Source organism: Prionailurus viverrinus, chromosome D4, assembly GCF_022837055.1.
Source record: "Prionailurus viverrinus isolate Anna chromosome D4, UM_Priviv_1.0, whole genome shotgun sequence".
Lineage (NCBI taxonomy): Eukaryota > Metazoa > Chordata > Mammalia > Carnivora > Felidae > Prionailurus > Prionailurus viverrinus.
The window spans coordinates 56478491-56505843 of NC_062573.1; positions in this window are offsets into that span (position 1 = coordinate 56478491).

Below are 27353 nucleotides of genomic sequence, written 5' to 3' on the forward strand. Positions count from 1 at the left end.
ATACACACCAAACATACACCATGAACACAACACCCCCTTCACTTAAACCATACATGCAACACACATATTCCACATACAAACCACACATACACCAGACAACATGCCTACAACACACTTACACATGTATATGCCACACACATATTACACATAGACCACAAATACATGAGGCACCTATCACACTTACCTCACACACCAGCAACAAATACACACATTTTCACCAAACAACACATATACCACATACATAACAGAAATACATCACATAAACACCCCAATGCGACAAACACATATGCCACACACACCACACATATATCATCCTCATACTAGACATACACCATATACACAATTCATAAACAAAACACACATATATATGCCGCACTCACACATTACACCTATAACTGCCACAGCACACATACAACATGCACATCACAACTGCAGGGCACACACATAACACACATACTCCACACAATCACCACACATACACACTACTCACCACACATGTGTAGCAGAAATACAGAACACAGAAAACATACGCCATACACACTCCACATATAATACACACACAATGTATACCACATGCCCATTACCATACAGCATAAAAATGCCACCCACAGCACACACATCACACACCCATGTAATGTACCTCACACACATACACCACATTCACACCAAAGATGATAATTACATTTACCACACATACCTCACACATACAACACTTAAAAAGCTCACACATAATGCACACACACAAAACATATACCACAAACACATACACATCACAAACACAACACAAATACATCACACATACACTACACAGACAACACATATAAGACACACACACATAAATCACACAGGCATCACACATGCAGCAGATACCAAGCACATACAAACAGGCACACCATAAACATTATACACACACCACACATACATTGCAAACAAACACTACACTTATATCACACACTCACAGAAACACTACCAATGCACGTGCACCACCCTACACACACATATACTGAAAACACAAACCACAAGTAAACCACACACACTCAACACACTCAACACACTCAACATATTTAGTACGGTGACAGCAAACATACAACACAAACACCACATAAATGACAGAAACAAATATGCTACACATATACTACACATTCACACATACACCATGCTAACACACAAACACCACACACAAACCAAACATACACCACATACACACATAAAACTGTCACCATACTCAGGGAACCTCCATCACACACACCTCACATACAACACACATGCATCATACAACACACACCACACAGACAACAAAACACACAATGCACACCACACATACTTCAGTATACAAAACAAGCACTACCTACACTCACACATAAACAACACAATCCACTCATACACCATAAGCACACCACGTTCACACCATAAATACATGACACACTTACTACACATACATCACAAACACAATACATATGACACACACACATACCACAAAAACTCACTAAACATACACCACACACACATCACACATAAAATAAACACATGCACACAACACAGATCACAGATACAATAGACAATACAAACACAACACACACATCACATACAATGGATACCACACATATACCCCACATTTACTCAGATACCCCCACACCTACACCAAATAACACACATGTACCATACATGCAGCACATGTATAAAACACATGTAAACCACACACATTATTCCATTCTCATCTCTGATAAATAATATTGCCCTCCCTGTATCATTTCCATCCTTTTGCTCTTTTTACAAACTAGGTTCTTCAAGGGGACTTCTTAGAACAAGTGCTTCAAAGCAATCATCTCTGCTTTAAACTGGGGAGTCTGGCTGAGACTTTGTGACTGTGGGGGTATTTGGCTCAAAAGGCCACCCTTAATTTTGCTTCAGATCTATGTTGACATCAGGAGGCCCAGGACACCTGAAGGTGCCCAGCAGATAATATATCTGTGTAGGCTCAGAGAAAGGTTTTGAGAAAGATCTGGCCAAATTTCTTGGTCAAGGATAAACAAAACTGTACATGTCATTCCCAAATTTATTCAAATCCAATTTAAAGTGTAGAACTTTAGCAATCCTTTTATCCATTTCCAATACCTTGATGTATCTTTAATTAGGTCTTGGGTCATGTTAATAGTAATGGGTGGTCACTCACACAGACAACACCCAGATATTGATGGAAAATTCCCATTGTGGTTCTGTGCAAAGTGAGAGCAACTAGTGTTTGATATACCAAAGGAAAGATGGTCCTCTTGTCCTTGGATGCTTGGTTTTGATAGCTGATGTAAGTTCAGTAAAGTGAACCAGCTTGCCTTTCTTTTATGGCTGATTGAAATGATTTCATTCTGAAGAACAGGGTGTTGGCACATGCCCACTATACTCCACAATCTATTTAGAACAAAAAGATCTTTTTTAAAGGAATGTGACACCAAGGACTGTTTCTAAAAACTTCATCAGGTGGGAGAAACAACCTGTTACCCTATCACTGCTACCTCTATCCACTGAAGGAAAGGTTGGGTGAAAATTCAATGTCAGAAGCTTTCCCACTGTTTGTAAAGGAAGAATAATGGTCTTAAGCTAACTGGGCTTCTGATTGTACTACTCACTTCATTCTCAGCATTATCCTATTCTTATCTCATGAAGATATTTGACCCTCCATGTATCACATTGCATCCCCTTTGTCTTTTTTTATAGGTGGTTCTCCTTTGGGCCCTTTCAGAGCCAGTGTCTTAGAACAACATTCTCTGTTAAACTTGGTAAAGGGGCAAGTCCTTTGAACTATGGGATGGTATGGGCCACAGGACTTCCTGTTTGTTACTGGGCTGCAAAACTATGTTGACATCTGAGAGCTAGGGCATTTGAAGTTACCCAGCAGAGAATGTCTGTGTGTAGAATCAGCCAGAGGTTATGAGATGACCTCATTTCTGGGGTAAGGGGAAATGACATTACAGACCTCATTTACTGGATTATACCATTCCCATTTGAAATGTATAACTTTAGCTTTCCTTGAGCCATTCCCATTGCCTTGTTGTTTTTCTATGTTCATTCACATTCACAGGTAATGCAGTTGTCACTCACATAGCCAACACCCAGGGATTGCTGACTAGTTCTCCCTCTGGTTTTTTGCTAGTTAGAGCAACCAGTTTGTGATAACCACACCCAAAAAACAATGTCCCTCTGGTTCCTGACCACATTGTGCTTTCCCAGATGGTGTAAGGAGTGATGTGTAGCAAGCTTGCCTCCCTTCCTGGCTGACTGAGATGCTTTCAGGCTGAGGAGCATAAGGCTTGTGCTTGTTACATATGCCCCAGGACATTTTTAGAGCAGAAAGACCTTTTTAGAGACTAATGCAACAGGGCCCTGTCCCAAGTACTTGATCATTACCTGGGAGAACTGGCATGCACCTCTGAATCACTGCTACTTCTGTATACTGATGGGAAAGGAAGGCAAAACAGCCAAACCCAAGAGGTTTCTATATTTTTTCTTAAGGAAGAAAATAGTCCTGCTCCCCACCTAAATACAGCCTGCCTTCTGTTTTGACAAACCTCGACGGTGCACGCGGGACCCAGGGCTAAATATAACTATTTGTCAGGCCAAATATTGTGACATCTCCGGCACCCATCGGGCAGGCCCCCACCAAGAACCGGAATTCCCTAGCCGAGGCTCTTGCCTGGAGGTGAAAAAGCCCCGGAATTCATTTTCCGCAGAAGTGGGACCGTCGGAAACATGGCCGCTTTCCTGAAACGCCAACCTAACTTCCATGTCCATGCACAAATCACGTGCCAGGGGTCAAACACGCGGGATCTCGAGCCACATCTCCCGAGACCTTGGCCAACATGTAGCGTGCACTCGGCAAGAGCCAGAACTCCCTAGCAGAGCCTCCTTCCTGGAGGCAAGATTGCCCTTTGCGCATTTTTTCGGCAGATTTGAGATGGTTTGGGAAGCCCCTGCTCCCATGAAACTCAGCCTGGCTCCAATTTTGACAAACTTCTCTGTGACCCTGTGGTAAATCTTGTGAGACCTCAGTCCACATCTCGCGAGATCTAGGGCACCAAGAGGCCACCAGGCCACAGCAGAAGAGCTGTAGCCGAGGTTCCTGGACGTGGAAAACGTCCTGAATTATTTTCCAGTCTTTCAGGAAGATCATGACTACTGCGTTCTTGAAAGCCAGCCTGGCTTCCATTTGGACACATCTCCTAGGATCCACGGGCAAATTTCGGCAGATCTCCAGTGCCCTCTGGCAGATACCCAGCAAGCACTGGAACTCGCTAGCTGATCATGTTTTCTGTAGGTGAAAATGGCCTGCAAGGCATTTTCAGCAAATGAGGTACCATAGGGGATACCTGTGCTCCCCTGAAAGGCAGCCAGGATTCCAGTTGGAAGAAGCTTGCCTACCCAGGGTCAAATTTCGCAAGGTTTTATTCCAAATCTTTCAAGATCTAGGGAGCCAACTGGCGGGTATCTGGGAAGACCCAGAACCGCCATGCGGAGGCTCATTCCTGGAGGCAATAGAGACCCTGAATTCCTTTTCACTGATTCTGGATTGTCAGGAATACCCTTGCTTCCCTGAAATACAGCCTGGCTTTCATTTTTTCACACTTCGTGTAACCCAGGGGCAAATGTTGCAAGATGTTGGACAAAACTCACAATATCACTGCCTCCTTGTGTCTGTTGGGCACCTGGCAAGTGCTGGAATTTCCTGGTGAGCCTTGTTCTTGGAGATGAAAAGCCCTGAAATTGCTGTTCTGCGGATTCAGGAATGTTGGGAGTACCCCTGATCCCCTGAAACACAGCTTTGTTTCCATTCTGACAAACTTCCTGTGATCTAGGGTCAAATATGAGATCTCTGGCACCTTCCATGCAAGTATTCAAGTGCTGGAACTCCTAATGAGGCTGCGCCTGTTTCCTGGTAGTCAAAATGGCCCACAAGGCCTTTTCAGCAGATGAGTGACCACAGGGAACACCCGTGCTCCCTTGAAAGGCAGCCTGGTTTGCATTTGGAAATAGCTCACTTGAACCAGTGGCAAATCTTGAGAAATCTTAGGCCAGACCATAGAGATCTCGGATGACATCTTGGGGGCACAGTTAAGACTGAAATTTTTTGTCAAGCCTATTTCACAGGGGCAAATGAGGTCCGGAAATCCTTCTCTATCTTCACACCTGTGGGGAACACACCCGCTCCATTGAGTCAACCACCTGGCTTTTCATTTCACTCACCAGGCATGCCTGACAGGTGTAAATCCCTCGAGATCTCAGGCCAAACCATGGAGATCTGGGGCACCATATCAGAGGTATCCACCTGGCAAGAGCCAGACCTTCCTAATCGAGCCTTGTTAGTGTAGGGCAAAAAGGTGCAGAAGGCCTTTCCAGTCTTAAAGTCAGTGGGAGCACACCCACCCCACTGATTTGACTGGCTGGCTTCTATCTTGACACATCTGGTGTAACCCTCAGGCAAATCTCCTGAGGGCTCAGCCCCAAACTTGTGATATCTTGGGCACCATCTCACACGGACAATGAACAAGAGGTAGGACACCATACTGAGCCCCAGTCACGGAATTTGAAGGAGGCCTGGAAGGTCTTTTCTGGATTTTGGATAGCTGGGAACACACCTACTCCACTAAATCTGAATCAGTCCCCAGGATTCTGATCCAGCACACTGGCAATGGCACGTGGGGTAAGTCCCACAAGATCTCAGGCCAAATTTCATAGATGTGTGCCATCTCATGTGCACCCAGCAAAAGCTGAAGGAAACTTTCTTTTGGTGCCTTTATGCCCACCTTCTCAGTAGATAGGAGCAGCAGTGACTCTGAGTTATGAAGAAGGTGCTTCCATGTGATGATCAAGATGTGGGAATGAGGCCTTGGTGCAGTATTTTTTCAAAAGGATTTTTGTGTGTTGATCAGGTCATGGAGCATACTGCACATGTACAGATCGACTGTCCTTCTTAATGAGGGTATCTCCATTAATAAGGGGTAGGAGTCCATGTGGCTACCCATTACCAGGATCATTATAGACTGCCAAACACTGAGGGCTCAGGGACAGGAGTGTTAGAGGTTCTCTCGGATATCAGACAGAGGCCTGCATTGGTTCAGGATAAGCCTTGGGAACTCACCTCCAAACCTTGTACCTTGGTTGTGTATGGCACAGTCCATGGTCTTGGTGTGTGAACTGAGACCAAGTTAGAATAGCAGCAATGGGATAGGAATGACTTCCAGGCCGGTCAAAGCTCTGCATTCAAATGGGCATGGATAAAATCGAGGTATGAGATACCTATCTTCCCTACCCTCTTCTTACACATGAGGCAGGATCCAGCCCTAACCTCTGGCTGAGCCTACCCATAAGCATTGTCCCTGGGCACCTTCACACATCATAGGTTTGGGTATGGTTACATATAATTCTGGTTCTTAATTGAGAGGGGCCCATTACAATACATATTTCACCATCACAAGGACAACAGCAGACTCCCAAGCAGAAGAAGGGGATATAACTATAAGACACTGGTTTTGAATAGATACCATTTGGAAACTTATTTAAAAAACAGGTTGGGGCGCCTGGGTGGCGCAGTCGGTTAAGCATCTGACTTCAGCCAGGTCACGATCTCGCGGTCCGTGAGTTCGAGCCCCGCGTCAGGCTCTGGGCTGATGGCTCAGAGCCTGGAGCCTGTTTCCGATTCTGTGTCTCCCTCTCTGCCCCTCCCCCGTTCATGCTCTGTCTCTCTGTCCCCCCAAAAATAAATAAACGTTTAAAAAAAATTAAAAAAAAAACAGGTTAATTGCTGGACATAGAGACAAAGACTGCCAGAGTTCTTCCTCACACATGATTTGTAGAAATGTTGAAAATAAAGTACCCATCACAGTCTCCTATCAACCTGGTAGTGTCCAGAATAAGAAATGCCTGGGTGTAGGCAAAGGCAGTCTCTGAATGACTACGCCTGGGAGCCCTGTCAACAAGAAGCCTGTGTTCTTTCTTGAGGAGCTAGAGATTTCTGACTTTGTCCCTCCCAATATTTCTATCAGTTGATGGAGGTAGCAGTGTGGGAGCTGTAGCTATTGGGTTCTGCTGGCTATTGCTCAAGCATCTGGAACAAGGACATTGTTCCCTGTTCCTGGAAAGGGCATTCCCCATGCTGAACCACCTCTGGCCCATACTGCCTACGTGAAAACTGTCTGCTATTCAGAATGAAGGCAATTCAATCATCCAGTTGCTCGAGGTAGTTTGGCTCCCCTTCACCTTCCATACCATAGCAGGTCACCAAACACTCAGGGACTAAAGGCCATTTTTCTTTTGTTAAATGAGAGCCTGAAAGCTCTCACTGAGCACAGGACCAAAGTGGGAGCCTGTGGCCCACCCCAGGGTGTCAGTTGAGTGAGAGTTCTGTGGCCCTATGGGTGAACAAAAATTTATTTCAAAACACAAACATGGGAATGAAATGGCTTGGAGAAGGACCAAAACTCGACACTCCAAATGGGATAAGATTAATCTGGAAAGGAAATGTCTCACTTCATTTCTTCTCAGCCCATAAAGGAAGCCAGCTCTCTCCTGCAACCTCTGGCCCAGCAGACATACAAACATTCTCCACTGGGCATCTTCAAATCACCCAGGCCTCTGGATGTCTATGTACTTTTGAAACCAAATGAAGGGATGGTCCTGTTACAAAACTCATTGCACACTCACAAGGAATTCACCACACTCTCCACTTGAAAGCAGAGGATATTCTGCTGATACACTCACTCAGAATGAACCCCAGGGAGAAACTCCTTTGAAACTAGAGCAAAGGGGTTCAAAATAATAGTGTGCTAAAGTTACTCATTAGAGATGGCAATGGGAGACTGTAGTGAATGAAGTGACTAGCACAATCTTTTAGCAAGTTGTCTCAAGAATTAGAAATAGCCATGGATTTTGGTAAAGGGACCTCTCTCAAGGCCACACCTGAAGCATTGTAATCATGAGGCTTCCATTGTTCCTTCAAATACATAGGGTAAGCCCTGGTTTTGGATGTCTTTTCTGCCATCCCATCGACAGGGGCAGCAGAGGTGTAGCAGTAATAGGTAGGTGCTCCTGGACGATGGTCACATGTTTGGTATGCAGCCGTAGTGTGGTCTTCACTCAAGAGACTGGTAGTATGCAGAATAGTTCCTAGAGGATACTGTGCTTACACAAAATTTCTGATCTTCAGGTTGAATGTTTCACAAATCAGCTATGGGTGGAAGCAAACCGGCTTCCATTCACTAAGATTACTCTAGCTGGCTAAGTGCCAGGAAGTGGGATTTACTTAGGAATATCAGACACTGAGCTCCCACTGGGCCCAGGAACTGACTGGTAAGTCGTCTATGACGCTTGGACCTGGGCTATCTAAGTGACAGCCCCATGATCTAGGAATGTGAATGGTGACATAAGAAAACAACAACAGTAGTGGAGTACATGGAGGGCCAAGGTTTTTCCTATTTGGCATGGGCTAAATCCAGGAAGGAGATACTATCTTCACTTCTTCTTACCCCATGCAGAATGCTGGCACCCTCCCCAGACCTCTGTACTAGCCTATATCCAAACATTCTCCCTTGGGTAATTTCAGATGCCCTAGGCCTCTCTATGTCCACCTAGGTATGAAATCAAACTAAGGGCCCAATGCAGAACGTATATCACAGACACAAGGGTACCACCAGACTCCCAGATTGAAAGCAGAGATTACTCTGAGACACTGAGTCTGAATGGATTCTATGCAGAATGCTGTTTCCTAAAAAAGACAATGTGTAAAGGGAAACAATGGGTGGCTAGAATTCTTCCTTAGAGATGTTAATGGGAGAATGTTGAGAATGAAGTACCCAGAACAATCTCCTAGCTGGATGGCTATCTCATGAATAAGAAAAGCCTGTGAACTTTAGCGAGGGGAGCACTCTACAAGCTATACCTGGGAGTCCTGTTAGCAATTGGCCTGCAATTCTTCCAGCAATAGGAGCCTGAAATCCCTGGCTCTGTCTGTATTCCCCCATTTTGCCCATCAGTGGATAGAAACAGCAATGGTTGAGCTGTAGTTGGGTACTCCTGGCCCTTGTTGCCATGTGTATATGTGTTGTATATGTGTGGACTAGGTATGGTGTATGTGTGCAATGTGTGTGTGTGGTAAAATTATGTTGAATATGTTGTGTGTATGGTTTATAATCAGTGTGTGGTGTGTATGGTTTATAATCAGTGTGTGGTGTTTGTGGTGTAACTCTGTTGCCTGTGTGGCATATATCTGTGTGTGTCATATGTGTGTTGGTGTGGTTTGTGTGTGGTACCAGTATTACATCTGGGTTAGGTAGATTCTGTATGTGGTATATGTGTGGTGTCTATCTTTGGTGTTTGTAGCGTGCTTGGTTTGTGTGTTGTGTGATATTTGTATGGTTGGTATATGCGTGCCTGTGTTGTGGCTTATATGTGGTATGTGTTTGATGTGTGTATGTGTGGTGTGTGTTATATGGGTGGTTACATGTGGTGTATGTGTTGTATATGTATAGTGTATTTGTGATGTGCATGTCAAGTTTCTGTGTGTAGTATGTTTTTGGTGTATGTGTGGAATTTGTACTGTATCTGTTTTTGATGTGTGGACATTGGTACATATGGCATATTTGTGGCAGTTGTGTGGTGTGTGTCTAGTGTTTTCATGTGAACTGTATGTTTTGTGCATGCATGGATTAGGTGTGATTTATGTGCACTGTGTTGTGTGCTTTTGTGAGTGCAGTATAATTCTAATGAACATGTTAGGTGTGCGTGGTGTGTATTTTCACAGGTGTGGGGCATATGAATGCTGTGTATGGTTTAACAATTGTGTATGTGGGGGTGCAAATCAGTATTACACCTGTGCTGTTTGAGTGGTGTGTGTTTGGTATTGTGTGGTGTGTTTGTGGTGCATGTTTAGTGTGTTGTATGTGAATTTTATGTTGGGTGCTTTTGGATTATAGGAGGTACATGTAGTGCGTGAGTGCTTGATATGTGTGTGGTAGGTGTTTGTTGTATGTGTTTTGTGTGTGGTATATACAATGCAAGTTTGAAGTGTTTGCATGGTGTATATGTGGTTATATGAGTGTTATGTGGTGTGTGTGGTATGGGTGTGGTGTGTGTGGAAAGTGTGGAGTTATGTGTTTTTCTGTGCTGAAGGAATGGTGTATGTGAGTAATATATGCACATCCTATGTGTGGTGTGTGTGAGATGTGTGTGCAATCTGTGTAGTGTTTGTGTGACATGTATATTTTGTGAATGGTGTACTGTGCTGTGTATGTGGTGTCATGTGTGTGAACTGTGGTATATTTGGTTTGTATGTCACATGTTTGGTCTTGTGTAGTTGTTTCTGATGTATGTGTGCAGGTATGCATGTGTGGTGTGTCTCGTATATGCAAAGTGTGTGTGGTGTGTGTGTGTATGCTTTCTAAGGTATATTTATGGTGTACATGTAATGTGTCGTTGTGTACACGTAGTGTATGTTCAGCCTGTGCCTAAATTGTCTTTCTGTGTGGTGTATGTGAGTGGTGTGTGTTGTATGTGTGTGGCATATGCGTATAATATCTGTAAGGTTTTTCAGGTGTGTTTTTGTGTATCTGTGTGGTGTGTGGTATGTGTGATATTTGAGGGTATGGTGTACTTCTGTGAATGCAGTATATTGGTATTTGTGAGGGCGTGCCATATGGGTGGTTAGGGTGTGATGTGTATACTGTTTGTGGGTGTGGCATATGTATGGTATATGTGCCCAAAGTATTCTGAGCATACTGTTTGTACAGACATGTCATATGTGTGATAATGCTATATACATGCAGTGTGTATGGCATATGTGTGTTGTGTATATGCATTGTTGTATGTATCATAACGATTGGAGTATGTGGTATGTGTGTGTGTCTGGTATAGGTAAAATGTGTATGCTGTGATATTCTGGTGAATATGTGTTGTAGTGTATATATATGGTGTCCTGTGTGCGTTACTGTGACATGTGAGTGTTGTATATATGTTGCATGTGATGCATGTACAGTGTGTGTAGTGAAATTGTAATGGACATGTGTGTAGTATCTATTTGGTGATGGCACAGAGTATACATGGTATGCATGAACTGTGTTGCATAAGAGAGTTCAGTACTTGGCACTTTCCCCATCAGCCCCGCATACGTTTTCAAACCAACACTTCTCACCTGGTGAAACCACACGTTAGCCTGGAAGATGGTTTCTCCACAGTGATCTTTCAGAGTCGGCTATGTGCCACATTCTCCCCAGGGTTGCCGAAATTGGGTTTCAAACGCTTCAAAGGGAGTGAAACAAGAGGTTACTTGAAAATCGGTGATCAAACCGTGTTGTTCCTCGGAGGTGAGTATAGGGCACCTGAGGCTTAGGCCCCGCAACGATGTTCTAGCCCTCCGAAATTAGTGGAAACTCGGGGTAGTTGAGCGACCACGGTTTCACCACTCTGCCCTTTCAGAGAGTTGAGTAGCTGGCCCGCTCCGCATAGGCCCTGCAGAGTAGAGTCTTCAAATGTATTCGGCAGAGCGAAGCCAGACGGTACTGGAACCACGGCCGCCCCGCAGTGCTGTCTCACAGAGCTCAGTATGTGGCATGTTTCCATCGAGGCCTCGCCATAGGTTTTCAGACACTTTTACTTACACGAGGTGACCGCGGAAAGATGGTTTCCCGACCGCGTCCGTTGTGCTGGGTACATGGCGCTTTCCACGTAGACCCTGCATTCACTTTCCAACATTTCCGACTTCCGGAAACAATGTCCGAGTTGAAAGATGGTCTCTCCCCGCCCCCACTTCCTCCTCCGCCCTCCCCCCCCTCCCCCCTCCCCTACACACCCACACACACACACGCGCGCGCACGCACACACACAGTGTCGTCTCACAGAGTTGGTTGACTCTATGGCACTTTCCTCAGGGGCCCCGCATGGTTTTCAGACACGTGTCAGCCAAACCAGCTGTTAGTCGAAGGATGTCTCACCAACCGTGTTGTGTGCAAGAGTCGAGTATATGGCCCTTTCCGTGTAGCTGCCCCCACAGGTGCTCAAACACTTGTAACTGTGAAGTGAGATGTTAGACGACAGACCGTCTCACTACAAGGGTTGTCTCGCAGCGCTGAGTACAAGGCCCTTTCTGCATAGGGCCTGCGTTCGTTTTCAGACACTTCTAACTTAATGAAGCAAGTCGATGGCTGAAAGGCAGTTCCCCGGTGTCTCCCAGAGCTGAGTATACGGCCCTTGCCGTGGAGCACCCGCAGGCATCTCAAACACTCGTAACCCAGTGAACCAAGGTGCGAGTGGAAGGACGGTCACCCGACAGCGTCGATTCGCAGAGTTGAGCGTAGGTGACCCTTTCCACCCTTTCCGCCCTGCCTGGTGTCTCAAGCCCTTCTAGGTTCGTGACGTCACAGACTAGCGGCACGCTGGTGTCACCACCCTGGTGTTTCGCAGCCTTGAGTATATGGCGCTTCCCTCCGAGCTCCTCGCAGGCCTTCCCAAACAGTACCAACTTGGTGAAAGGAGCAGTTAGTTGAAACCATGGATTCCGCACCGTGTTGCCTGAGAGAGTTGAGTGCGTGGCACTTTGCCCATCGGCCCCGCGTACGTTTTCAAACGCCTGTCAGTCACATCGCGAAACCAGATTTCAGTCAAAAGAGAGTTTCTCCACGATATTTGTTTCCACACGGTGGCGCGTATTATGTCCCATTTCTTGGCCCACACGCAGCTTCCCGCAGGTGTTTCCAGACACGTCTACCTTAGTGCAACCTGATGTTCCTTGAAGGATGGCTTCACCACCCTGTTGTTCCACAGAGTTCGGCACAGGCCACTTTCCGTGTGGGCCCCGCGTAGGTTTCAGACCACGTGTAGCTTTGGGAAACGAGGTGTTAGGGGAAAGGTGCTCTCCACGAAGTGGTTCGTGGAGTTGGCACAGAGGAACTCTCGTTGTGGGCCCTACCTGTGTCTTCAAACCATTCTAACTTAGTGCCAAGAGAGGTTACCTGAGCGATGTGTTCCCCACAGTGTTGTATCACAGGGTTGAGTGATACGTGGCACTTCCTCACCCCTACCGCTACCCCCACCCCCATAGGTCCTGGGAGTTTTCGAACACTTTTAATTTAGTGAAAGCACAGGGTAGTTGGGAGAGGGCTTCCCCACAATGTGGTTTCAGAGATTCGAGGTATGGCCCTTCCCACAGACGCCCCGCACGGTTGAGGTTTTCAGACGCTCCTCACCTCGTGCTACTAGCTAGCTTGGGGTTCTTTGAGAAGGGGCTTCCGCCAAGTGCAGTTTGACAAAGGGCACGGCGCTACCGGCACAGGCCCTGCGTAGTTTTCCCAACACTTGCGACTTGCCCCAACGACGTGTTGGTTGCATGATGGGTTCCCCGCAGTGTGGCACCACAGAATGGAGTCTATGGCACTCAGCGTGTAAGCCCCGCAATAGGGATTCCAAATTGTCTCACTTCGTGAGACCAGACGCTCCTGGAGAGAATTTTCTCACGGCCGTGTGGTTTCAGAGACTTGAGTTTATGGCACCTGCCTCATCTCCTTCTCCTAGGTTTTCCAACACTTGTAACAGCGAAAGCAGATGTGAGTTGAAAGACGGCTCCCCCGCAGTGCAAGTGTTGTTTCCCAGCTCCGAGGATGTTGACACTGTCCACAGAGGCCCCGCATAGCTTTGCAAACCTTTCCCACTTCGTGACACGAGACGGTCGTTGCAAAGGGGTTTGTTTCTGCAAAGCGCAGTTCGACAGAGCCTATGGGCCTCCAGAGGTTTTCATAAAGTCTCTACTTAGTGAGACGACAGGTGTGTCGAATGATGGTTTCCCCACAGTGTTCTTTCCCAGACCGGAGTCTGTGGCACTATGGGCCTAGGGCCCGCATTGGTATTCACACCCTTCGAAGTTAGCGAACCGTGATGCTGGTTGCGACATGGTTTCTCCCGCGCATTCTCTCACGGGGGCGAGTGTGTGTCCCTTTCCAGATGGTTCCTGCCTAGGTGTGCATACCATGCGAGACGGTAGCGGAAAGGTGGTTTCCGACGGCGAAGGGCAGTTGGGCAGAGTCTATTAGGTATGGCGCGGTCAACAGCGGACCCATAGAGATTTTTCAGACCCTTCTAACGCAACGACACGAGACGCGTCTCAAAAGATTGTTTCCTGGTGTTTTGTCACAGGGTGAATATTCGGCCTTTGCCGTGTAAGTCCTGCGTACATTTTAAAAGTGTTCACGGCGAAACCTTGATCGACTTGGAGAGACTGTTAGGCCCCAGTGCTGTTTCCAGATGCGAGGGTATGGCACTTGCCCCATAAGCCCGGCAAAGATTTTTGACCAACGCCGGGCCTATATCGTGAGTGCCATACACTCAACTCTAGAAAACACTGTGGGATCATAATCCTTCATTTAAAATTCTTTCACTTTTTTAAGGTGTTTGAAATCCTATATGTAGCCTATGCAGAAAGTGCCATTTTACTTATATTTGTCATCAACACCTTGCTGAAATTATCTTCTGACATAAGGTTTCCATAATTTAGGTGGCTTTGAAAACATTTGCTTGCAATTATGAGGTCCTGCCATATACTCATTTCGGTGAAATTATACTGTTTATATCATCTGTCAAATATCCCTATTCATGAACATCGTAGTGTTTCAAAATGTACACATAAAATAGCAAGAATGGTATAGATTCATCTGTGTGAAATAACATTGTGGGGGATCCATCTTTACTATATTTTTTTTCACTATGTAACAAATGCCTCGATGACTATGCGGGCTACTATGATTTAAGTGCCATATACTCTGTGAAAAAGCACCGTGGACAAACTATTTCCACAACAGCATCTTTCACAGTTAGAAGGGACTTAAATTCTAGGATTAAATATATAATGACAGTGATGTGCACTCAACTCCTTGAGGCAACACCATGGAAAAAGCATATTGCAGCTGACATCTGGTTACTCATGTGTGGTGTTTGAAACCTTTTACAAGGAACTATAACCTAAGGTGTTTTGCTTCATTCTGAACAAATGTTTTTGCGAAACAGTCTTTCAGACAACTTGTTTTACTATGTTTAGACATATAAGAAAATGTGTCCTGGCAACTGCAAGGAACGTGCCTTGTACTCAGCTCAGTGAAATATTATAGAGGAGGAACCAGCCTTCAACGATGTCTTTGTTTCACTAGTATTTGTTTGGAAACCTATCCTGGGACCTAAGCAGTGATATTTTCTCCACTTTGTGAAAAACCCGTGGAGAAACCACCTTGCTCTAAAAACTTGTTTCACTAAGTGAGAAGGTTTTGAAACAGTACAGGTTGAACTCTAAGGCAAGTGCCTTCTACTCAACTCTGTTTTACCAACAACACGGTGGGGAAATGGCTTCTCAATTAACTTCCTCCTTCACTGAGTGAGAAGTGTTGGAAAACTGAGAAGGGAACACTAAAGCAAGTTCCCTATACTCACCTCTGAGAAAAAAAGACACTTTGGAAAAATCATTTGACAATTAACTTCTTGTTCAGGTTTAAAGCATTTGAAACTCTATGCAAGAAATGATAACAAAGTGTCCTAGACTCAATTCTGAAAAAACACAGTTGGGAAAGCCTCTTTCAACACACATCTTTCTCTAAGTCAGAAGTTTTTGAAACTCTAGGCCTAAATGTATAAGTGCCACTCAACTTCTTGTAATAAACAGCAGAGAAACCCTGTTTCAGGGAACATCTGTTTTCAAATTGAGAGACAACCCTATTTCAACAAACATCTGGTTTCAAAATGAAAGGGGTTTGAAATCCTTTATACATTACTGTAAGCAAAGGGCCATATACTTAATTGTGAAAAAAGAAAAAACACTATCGAGAAATATCTTTCAACCAACTCCTTATTTCACTATTTTAACCTATCCTGGGAACTATAAGGAAAGTGCCTTATACTCAACTCTGTAAAAAAATCTGGAGGAATCCAATCCCTTAATTCACTAACAATGTTTGAAACTATGCGTGGAACTATGACAGTGAGTTGACTTCAACTCTGCGGAAAAGAATAGTGGAAAAATGACCTTTCAAATAAAGTCTTAGTTCACAAAGAACTAAAATCACAAAGAACTTGAAAATCTAGGCCTCAATGCAAAATGAGAGTGCTGTATGCCCATCTCCTTGAATTAAAACCTTGTCGAGAAACCTTCTTTCAAATGATGTTTCCAAGTTAGAAGTGTTGGAAAGCATTTACAGGGAACTGTAAGCATAGGGTTAGAATCTTAACTCTGTGGAAAAACACAATGGGGAAACGGTTTGTCAATCAGCTTCTTGTTTCACTGGGTCAGACTTGTAGGAAACTACCATAGACTCGGCTTTGTGAAATAGTGTGGGGAAACCACCTTTCAACTAACCTCCTGTGTGCGTAGGTTAGGTGTTTGTTAACTTGCACTGAGAACTAGAAGGAAAGGACATTACTCTGAGAAAGCACAGTGGCTAAAACGTCTTGCAACCAACTTCTTGTTTCTGTAGGTTAGAAGTCTTTGACTCATGCGGAGAAGTAAGTGTAAGGAAAGGGCCATGACCTCCTCTCTGTGAATCCACACCGTGGAGAAAGTTTCTTTCTACTACCTGCTTCCTTCACAGTGTCATAAGTGTTTGAAAACATATGCGGGGAGATATATGGAAATTGCCATCTACTTAGCTCTGTGCAACAGCACTATGCGGAACCGTCTTTCAAATAACTTCTTGTGAATGGACTGCATTTCGAAAATCAATGTGACATAATAGACGGAAAGTGTCGTATATGCACTCTGTGGAACAAACTGCTGGATGGGGGGAACCCATCATTCAACAAACATCACGTTTCAGTAAGTTGATTTCCAAGAAAATGACACTGATGATCAGGTCTTTCAACAACCTTCTTGTTGAATCAACTTCTTCACTACACATGTTTGAAAAAGCCTGTGTGTGGAATTATAGGAAAGTCCATGTACTCAGTTCTGTGAGGTAATGTGGGGAAACCATCTTTCAAACAACTTTTTATTTCAAGCACTTTGAAGTCTTTGAAAACCTATGCAGAAAATATTGGGCAATGGCACTGACTCACTGCTATGAAATATTGTGGGGCGACACCTGTCTACTCATTTCTTGTTTCACGAAGTACAAGTGTCTGAAAACCTATGCCGGAAACTATGAGGGAAGTATATATACTCAACTCTGTGAAAACATACCTTGAAGAAAAGACCTTTCAAACTAGAATTTTGTTTCACTGTCGCAGAAGCGTTTGAAAATGTACGTGGTGAGCTCGAAGGCAAGTGCCATAGATTCAACAGTGTGGAGAAACCATTGTTAAAGTAACATCGTGTTTCGTTGAGAAAGGTGTTTGCAAACATGCAGGGAACATTCAGGAAAGTTCCATATACTCACCCCTCTGAAAAAACACTGGATACACCACTTTTCAGCTAACATCTTGTTTCACTTAGTTGGAAGTGGCTAAACATCTAGGACTATATTTATAATGGCAGCACCAGACCCTGAACTCCTTGAAGGAAAACCATGGAGAAAACATATTTCAACTAAGGTCTGGTTTCAAACTGAGTGGTGGTGGAAACGCTTTGGAGGGAACTAGAAGGAAAGGGCCTCATGCTTAATTCTGAAAGTGCACTATGGCAAAACCGTCTTTCAACCAACCTCTTGTTTCACTAAGGTAGACATGTTGGAAAACCCTATCCTGGCAACTATAAAGAATGCCATCCACTCAATTCTATGAAATAATATTGTGGAGGGACCATCCTTCAACTAGTTCCTTGTTTCACTAACAAGTGTTTGAAAAACTGGGCAGAGAATTATGAGGACAGTGACCTGACCTTGACTCTGGAAAAAAACGCAACAGGGATACCATCTTTCAACTAACGTCTTGTTTCACTAAGCTAGCAGTGTTTGAAAAAGGAAGCAGCAAACTCTAAGGCAAGTGCCATCTACCCAACCCTGTTTTACGAACAACACTGTGAAGAAAACATTTTTACACTAACATCATGTTTCGTTGGGTGAGAGGTGTTTGAAAACTTAAGCAGGGAACATTCAGGAAAGTTCCCTATGCTCATCTCTGTGAGGAAAACAAAAACACACTTTGGAACACGCATTTGTCAATTAACTTCTTTTCCCTAGGTCTGACGTGGTTGAAAAACTATGTGGGAAAATGATAACGAAAGTGCCATAGACTCAACTCTGAAACAACCCAGTCGGGAAAGCCTCTTTCACCGAACATCTTCTTTCACTGTCAGAAGTGTTTGAAGTTCTAGACCTAAGTGTATAATGAGAGTGTTATCTGCTCAACTCTTTGAAATAAAACCGTGTGTCCACTAACGTCTTGTTTCAGGGTTAGAAGTTCCTTTACAGGAACCAATAAGGAAAGGGGTGTACACTCTGTGAAAAACCACTGTGGGGAAACTCTCTTTCGACCAACTTGTTTCCCTTAGACGTGTTTGAAAACCTGTGCGAGGCATTATAAGAAAAGTGCCATATGCTCAGTTCTGTGAAATGATCTTGTGGAGAAAAGTTTGCTTCAAATAACTTCTTGTTTCAGTAAGAAGACTTTCCAACCTATGTAGAAAATATGGGGGAATGGTGTAGACTCACCACTGAGAAATATCGTGGAGGAACCATCTTTCCACTACTTGCTTCTTTCACTATGTAACAAGTGTTGGAAAACCTATGCAGTAACTATGAGGAAAGTGCCGTGTACCTAACTCTGTACCTAACTCTAATCCTTACTCTCTTGTAGAAACAAGGTTCTTCCCGCGATCGGTTCAGAGTCAGTGTCTCACGGTCCTATCCTCTGCCTTCCACCTGGGACTCTGACCCAGTCCTTGAGACCGTGGGAGGGATTTTGGCCACAGGGCTCCTTCTTCATTAATTCATCAGGTTCCAGAAGTATGTGGTCATTCAGAGACCCAGGCCAATGTAAGGGTCCCAGCAGAGAATGTTTGTGTGTCGGTTGGGTGAGAGACTCAGACACAGGAGTGACCTTCTCCTGGGCCCAGGGCACACGAAGTAGGACACCTTGGAACCCAATTCCCACTGGATACGTCGAGCTTTGGCCCTCCTCGTGCCCATTTCCTTCACCTTGCTGCATTTCTGACAGGCTTTTTTTTTTCCTCCCTTAGGAGCTAGAGAGCTATCAGAAACTCAGGTAGCTCACCTGGGTAGGCATCAAACTCTCACTCTGCTCCAGTGCTCAGTGAGAGCTCTCAGGCTCTGAGCTAACAAAGGAAAGCTGGCCTTTATTCCCTGGAAGATTGATGATTGGCCTGCTGTGGTATGGAAGGGGAAGGGGAGGCCAGTTTGTCTCACTGTCCTGGATGACTGTGTTGTCTTCATTCTGAGAAGCAGTTTGCACATGAGCAGTCAGGACAAGGAGAGGGTCAGCACAGGGGAAGCCTTTTCCAGGAATAGGGAATGATTTCCTTGTTCCAAACTCATAAGAACCAGCAGAACCGAATACCTAGAGCTCAAACCTGGGGTCGACATCAACAGATAGAAGGTGTGGGAGGGAGAAATATTGCCAGAAATCTCTGTCTCCTAAAATGCAGAATGCAGGACTCCCAGCCAAATTCCTGCAGAGGGCTCCCTTTGCCTCAGCCCACAGGCATTTCTTATTCTGGATACAACCATCTTGATAGGAGACTGTGCTGGGTACTTATTCTTAAACGTCTCCACATCTCATGTGTGAGGAACAACTCTGGCCATCTGTTTCTCCATGTCCACTCATTACCCTGTTTTTTCATAAGGTTCTGAATGGAATGTATTCAGATCCATTGACTTAGAGTGCCATTCCCTTCTTTCAGCTTGTGAGTCTGGTGGTATCTCTGCGACAGTGAGATAGGTATTGCAATGGGCCATTCTCAGTTTGGTTTCCGAATGATGTGACCATCGCCAAACCTAGGGTGTGTGAAGGTGCCGAGGCCGAATACTTGTGGGTAGGCTCAGCCACAGGTTAGGGGACGTTCCTGCTTCGTGTGTGGGAAGAGGGTACGAGAGATAGATTATGTCCTTCCTCGATTTGACCCATACCCATTTGAATTCAGAGCTTTGACTGACCTGGGAGTCATAACTAACCCATTGCTGCTTCTCTAACTGGGTCTCAATTCACATACCAACACCTTGGGGGTGTCCCGTACACAACCAATGTCCATGGATTGGAGGTGAGTTTCCAGGCAGGTCCTTTGCCAATGCAGACCTCTAAGATTCTTTTTTTTTTTTTAATTTTTTTTTCAACGTTTATTTATTTTTGGGACAGAGACAGAGCATGAACGGGGGAGGGGCAGAGAGAGAGGGAGACACAGAATCGGAAACAGGCTCCAGGCTCCGAGCCATCAGCCCAGAGCCTGACGTGGGGCTCAAACTCACGGACCGCGAGATCGTGACCTGGCTGAAGTCGGACGCTTAACCGACTGCGCCACCCAGGCGCCCCCAGACCTCTAAGATTCTGATAGCTGAGAGAAGAGCTAGCACTCCTGTCCCTGAGCCCTCAGTGCTTAGCAGGCTACAGTCATCGTGGGAATGGGTAGCCACATTGACTCCCACCCCTCATAGATGGAGACACCCTCACTTGGAAGAACAGGCAATCTGTGCATGCCCACTTTGCTGCATGACCTGATCAGCACACAAAATGCCTTTTGAAAACATAGTGCACTAAGGCCTTGTTCCCGCCTCTTGATCATCACATGGAAACACCTTCTTCATACCTCGGGGTCATTGCTGTCCCTATCTATTGACACAGTGGGCAGAAACACACCAAATTCCCTCTATTTCTTATGGGAGAATGAGGGTCTCTTGCTCACAGGGCTCCAAGGGGCGTCCGTTGGCGTCAACCTGTAGCCAAAGCCCACAAAAGATTTCTCTGACTCCTGACCACGCCTGCTTCCTCCTTTACTGTGCTGGTCAGTGTTTTCTCAGCATCATGCAATTCTCATCCTGAATGAAGATCTCTGACCCTAGGAGTATCAAGGTTCATGAGAGTGCTTTATTCTCCATCAATGTTCGTCTTGGGGTCCATACAATTCTGTCAGAATAATAGCTCAGGCCTGCAAAGGCCCACTGTGGACCAACCCTTGTGTCTGTGGGACAGGTTGAGCCAAAAGGGCCCTGGCATTTTGGTTTCAGGACCCCATGGACATGCAGAGCCCTAGGCCATTTGAAGGGGTCCAGCTGAGAACTGTTTGGGTGGAGGCTGGGCCAGCAGTATGAGCGGGGAGCTGGCCTCCTGCTGGACCTAGGAATAATGAAGTTCAACCTGTCCTTTTCACACTGATCACATTCACACTGGGTGGACATATCGACACATTCCTTTTGGTCCTGGCTTCAGCCGGTCCCATTTGCTTCCTGTCGTTTTGACTCAGTTTTTGCTCAACGTTAGGAGCCCTGGGGCTGGCACTCATGCACAGGGCACCAAGGAATGGGCTTTGGATGCCCACTCAGTCCCTGGCTCAGGGACAGCCATGAGCATGAGCTATCTGAAAGACAATAGCCCTCCAATCCCTGTGCTTGGTGGTTGGCTGTTTGTAGCAGGGCCAGGGGGGTGGGGTGGGGAGGGGAGCCAGTTTGCCTCATTGCTCTGCCTGGCGGAGGGGCCTTCCTTCTGAGTAGCAAACTGTTCACACGTGCAGGAGGCGCCAGAAGCTGGCAAGCCCAGAAAGAGCCCTTTATCAGAAGATGGCCCCAATGCCCCTTTCCACACTTTGCAACAACAGCTGGGGGCACCTCATGGCTACAGCACTGTCACTGCTCACTCCGTTCAGTGCTGGGAAACCAAGAAAAGCAGACAAAGTCCCAGGGTTCTCTAAGTCCTTCTGAAGGAATAAGGCAGGCCTGTTGCTCACAGGGCTCCCAGATGCAGACTCTAGAGGCCTCGTTTGCCTAAGTGCTCAGGTGTTTCTTCTTGTTCTCATAGCCAGTTTGCCAGGAGCAGGTGCTGGGCACCTCTTGCTCCATATATATCCCCTTCCTATCTCTGGAGAGCTCTGGCCCTCCTTGCCATGATCACATGTCTTTGCTCATTTTTAGAAACAGGGTTCTTCCCACAATCCCTACAGAGTCAGTGTCTCACAGTCCTATCCTCTGCCTTCCACCAGGGAGTCTGACCCAGTTCTTTTGAATGTGGGTGAGATTTTCCCACAGGGCTCCTTCTTCATTACTTCATTGGGTTTCAGAAGTATGTGGCTCTCGATAGGCCCAGGGACTTCTTGTTGCCCAAAAGAGTGATATTTGTGTGAAGCCTGGGCCAGAGATTTGGGCAGGGAGATGGCCTCCTTTTGGCCAAGGGCCAGTGAAGGAAGACACCTTTCCAAGTAGGTCCCAATTGCCACTGGAAATGTCAAATTTTGCCCCCCTTCCTTGGGCCCATTTCCTTCCCCTTGCTTTCTTTCTGACTTTTTTCTCCCTTAGGAGCCACAGAGCCATCACTCAGCCGGCACCCCCTGGGTAGGCATCAAACTCCTGTGCTCAGGGAGAGCTCTCAGGCTCTGATCTAGCAAACGAAAGATGGCCTTTAGTCCCTGGATGCTTGTTGCTTGGCTTGCTGTGGTATGGGAGGTGAAGGGGAGCCATCTTTCCTCCCTGAGCTGGATGATTGAGTGGCCTTCATTCGGGGAAGCACACAGTTGGCATGTGGGCAATATGAACCAGTCCGTGGTCAGTAGAGGAAGATCCTTGTCCACGAATACGGAACAAAGTCCTTGTTCCAGACTCCTGAGCAAGAGCCAGTAGAACCCAATAGCGACACCTCAAATACTGTTGGCTCCATCAACTGCTACAAAAATTTGGAGGGACAGACATAGCCAGACATCTCTGGCTCCAAAAGAATGAATGGGTGTTTGTTGCTGACAGGGCTTTCAAGTGTGCCATTTCAGAAGGCTCCCTTTGCATAATCCCACAGACATTTCTATTTCCAGATACAAGCAGCTTTCTAGGAGACTTGTGCTGGATACTTCATTCTTGACATTCTCCCAATCTCAAGAGTGATGAACTCCGAGAGTCTATGTCTCCATTTCCACCACTTAGCCTTTTTTGTCCAAAGAGTTTCTGTGTAGACTTTATGCAGAGCCAGTGACTTTGAGTACAATCCTTTTCTCTCAGCTTGCCTATTTGGCTTTGTCCTTTGGATGGTGATGTAGGTTTTACCCTTGGTCCTCCTCAAGATCGTTTTAGAATTTCTGGCCAACCCCACACCTAGGATGTGTAAAGATACCCAGAGAGAACACTTGAGGGTAGTTGAAGCCAGCGGTTAGGGGAGGATCCTGCCTGCTGTGTGGGAGAAGATGAAGGGATGATAGAGATATCTCCCTCTTCGAATTGCCCCATGCCCAGTGGAATGCAGAACGTGGTCTCAACTTCCTATCCCGTTGGTGCTTTGCTCCCTTGGTCACAGTCACCCACCACAACCATGGGGCTGCCATGTCCACAACAAAATCCCAAGGATTGGAGGTGAGTTTCCAGTCATTTCCAGAGTCAAAAGAGGCCTGAGAGTCTGATATCCCAGAGGTCAGCTGACCTTCTGTCCCATAGCTCTGGTTTCTTAGCAGGGTATTATAGCAAGAGTAAACAACTGCTATTCGTTGGCAACAAGGTTCTCCCTGGAATCTTGTCAGAGCCAGTGTCTCAGAGTCATATCATTTCTTATGAAGTGAGGAGTCTGGTACAATGCTAGTGAGTGGGCAGGAGGTTTGGCCACAGGGACCGTGGGAATTGGGTTTCAGAATTTGTGGGCATCACCAGGCCGAGGGTATCTGCAGGTGCCCAGTGGAGAATGCTTGTGTGTAGGCTGGCCAGAGGTTTGAGGAAGGGAGCCGGCCTCTTGTCTGGTTTGAGATTTCATTCAGAAAGATCTCTCTTTCCTAGATGGGTGCCATTCTCTTTGGAGATGCCAACTTGGGAACTGCTATTACTCATTCCCATGCCACTGCTGCTTTTCTATCTAGGTCTCCATTCACATTCCAGGAGCATGGGGCTGTCACACAGCAGTGGCTGTATGAATGGTGCCAGTTTCCCAGTCATATCCTGAGGAAATCGAAGGCTCTCTGGGTCTCATATCCCAGAGGAAACCTTCCCCTTCCATCGCGGTGCACATGGTGTTGCTTAGCTGGCTAAGGTATGCACAGGCATGGGTAGCCAATTGGCCTCCCTCCCCTCACTAATGGAGACCCCTTTGTTTGGAAGAACAGCAGGTTTTCATGTAGGCAGGAAGCTCCCAGATCTTGTCAGCCCAGAAAGTACCTTTGGATGGAATCCTGCACCAAGTCCTGCTTCCAAATACTTGCCCATCAGCCAGGAGCACATCTCTGCTACAGCTGTATCACTGCTGCCCTTATGGACTGATGGCAAAGGCAGGACACACACCCAGAGCCACGTCTTTCCCTTTGATGCTGAAAGAAGAATCTGGGCAGGCTTCTTGCAGACAGGGCTCTCAGCTGGAACTTATGGCACCCGTTGCCAAAGCCCACAGGTGTTTCTCATCCCTGAGTCATCAGTCAGTGAGCTCATGGAGATGCTGCTAGTCATTCTTATCCCTGATGCACAAGTCTGGCCCTCCCTCTATCCATTTTTCACCCCTTTGCTCTAGTTTCACTCTGAGCCCTCCCTGGGCCCTCTACTGGGAATTCTGGTCCATTCTCTGGGACCGTGGCATGTGTTTGGCCAGAGGGCCCCTGGCTCTTCAGCAGGGATAGTATTCCCTGTATCATGGTTTCCCCTCTACATGAATCTCTCAGTACTCGGATTTCTGGCCAAGGAAGGAGGCCTGTCTTTTTGTGTTTGTATGTGTTTGGCCACAGGGACACAACCTCAGAGCCTCTCAGGCTTTCAAGTGTATTGAAAAGACAAGAATAACTGTAAAATGGAAAGTTGTTACACTATCTGAATGACGCTCAGGGGCAAGATCTATTTATCTTAAACCAATGCAGCCATAAAGATATGTGAACAGGCAAGGCAACCCTGCTCTAGTATCTCCCTCTGCATTTCTTCCAGGCATATTGCACACTGGCCAGCATCTTGACTCAGTTCATCCTCATTATAGGTTATTGCTGGCTTTGTTCAACACATCACATCATGCGTATCCCTCTCCTGTGAGGGCACATTAATCCTCCAAAAGTGGGATGGGAGAAGTGAACTAGTAAGGAAACTGCCCTCCTGGGTTCCACCCTATCGGCCACTCTCTGCCTTCTGCCACTATCCTTGGGGCTCTTGTAAACCTCATCCTGCCGGCCAGAAATGTCACCATTGCTACTGTTGAGCATACTGAAGGAGGACAGAGCTGCACAGAACAATGCCATGTTTGCCACCCCATGAGCACACAGTGGCTTTGCTGGGCTGCTTAGGCAGCTATGGCACTGCTCATGGACAGGGCTGTTCACGCCTTAGCCCCTGACCCACAAACTTCCTTGTGGCCATGCCCTGCATGCAGCACTGATGCCTGTGATCCCGATGACGCCTCTGCCCCAGCTGGAAGGTAAATCCAAGTCCGGATAAGTGCAAGTGCTGCCATTAGCAGTGGCTTGGCTGCTTTGCTTGGTGCCCACCTGCCATATGCACAGACTTGTGCGAAAATCTATCCCTGGGCACTGGCTGAGTGAATGACAGCCCTATGGCTCCTAAGTCTAACCAGGGACATAGTTAGACATAGAGCCAAGGAAAGGGAATGGCCTTACAGAGCCAAAGGTCAATATCTCCAAAGGCAACGGGATCAACCTGGAAAGAGGCTATGCAACTTCTTTCCCCCTCAGCCAAGAAAGGAGGCCAGCTCCCTTCCTAGCCCTCTGGCCCAGCCGAAGTGCCAACCCTCTCTTCTCGACACTTCCAGCACCCTAGGCCTCTGAATGCCTGCGTGGTTTTGACACAAACCTAGCAGGGGCCCTGTGGCCAAACCTACTGCAGAGTCACAAGCTCTCAACTAGGATCTCCAGTGGAATGCCAAGGATATTCTGCTGAGAGACTACATGCAATGGATCCCTTTCTAGCTTGGAAATAGAGCAAAAGGGTGAAAATGGATCCACAGAGGGCCAGAGTTCTTTGTTAGGGATGACAATGGGATGATGTGGAGAATAAAGTGACAAGTGCCATGTTCTAGCAAGCTGGCTGTCTCAGGAAGAAGCAACACCTATGGGCTTTGGTGAAGGGAACCCACCACAGGCTACACCTGGAAGCCCTGTCAGCAAGCAGTCTGCATTCTTCATACCTTACCAAAGGCTTTGCGTGTGTTCTTTGCCCTTTCCTACTAGGAGATGGGTGGCAGGGATTCAGCTGTGGCTCATGGTCAAATGGTTAGAACCCAGCCTGGTGCAGTATTCCTTTCAAAGTCCCTTTGTGCCCTGACCAGGACCTGAAGCCTGGTGTGCATGCATGAATCATCTCCTCTGCAGGATGAAGGCACCTTTGTCAGCCAGGGAAGGGAGGCCAGTGGGCTACCCATCCCCGCAATTACTCCAGCTGGCTAAGCACCAAGCCCCCAGCGACAGAGGGGCCTGCTGTCCTCTGCGATACCTGGCACTACACTGAGAGCTGTCCATTGGATCAGGAACTGACTGGGCACTCCACACCAGTGTTTGCATCTGGGCTGTGTACCTGACACAGACCTATGGATCCTAGAATTTTCTAGTTTAAACAGAGGACATTCTTCTGACACTCTTCCTCCTAATGGCTCCCAGGTAGCACCAATTTGTTGAACAAAGAGCAATAAAATGCACATAGTCACTTAGAGGACTAAAGTTCTTCCTTAAAGAACAGAATGGGCTAAAGTTAGAATTAACTGCCTACTGCTATCTCCTGGCAGGCTGGCTATCTGGTGTAAGAAACACTTGGGGGCTGGTGTCAAAGGAAACCTCCAAGGCTACACCTGAGAGTGACATTATGCCACAGCTGTGGATTCTTCCTTCAGAAACAGAGGGAAAAGTGGTTTGGGTGGTTTTTCCTTGCTTCCCATCAGGAAATAGATGCAGCATTGATTCAGAGGCAAGGTCTTCCTGCTTGTGATCAAGCTGGTGATCAAGTGTTTGCAATGTTGACCGGATACAGTAGTTCTTGAAAGGGCCCTTTTTGTGCTGACCTGGTTCTAAGGCCTAGTGTGCATATGGCAGCCATCTGTGACTCAAAATGAAGGCATCTCTGCACTTGACTGCACTTACCACAGCTGGCCAAGTAACAAGCACTCAGGGACAAGAGGGCCATCCTTCCTCTGATAGAAAGGTACTCTTTGCTGTCACAGAGCACAGGACCAGAGCAGAAGTTGAGCACCAATCTTTGGGCTCTGCCTGTGTGACGTGAGTGAAAGTCCAATCGTCCCTGAATGTGACCCAAGATTTTGAAAACAGCAAATTGGTGGGAATGGCTATAAGGGAAGCCAAG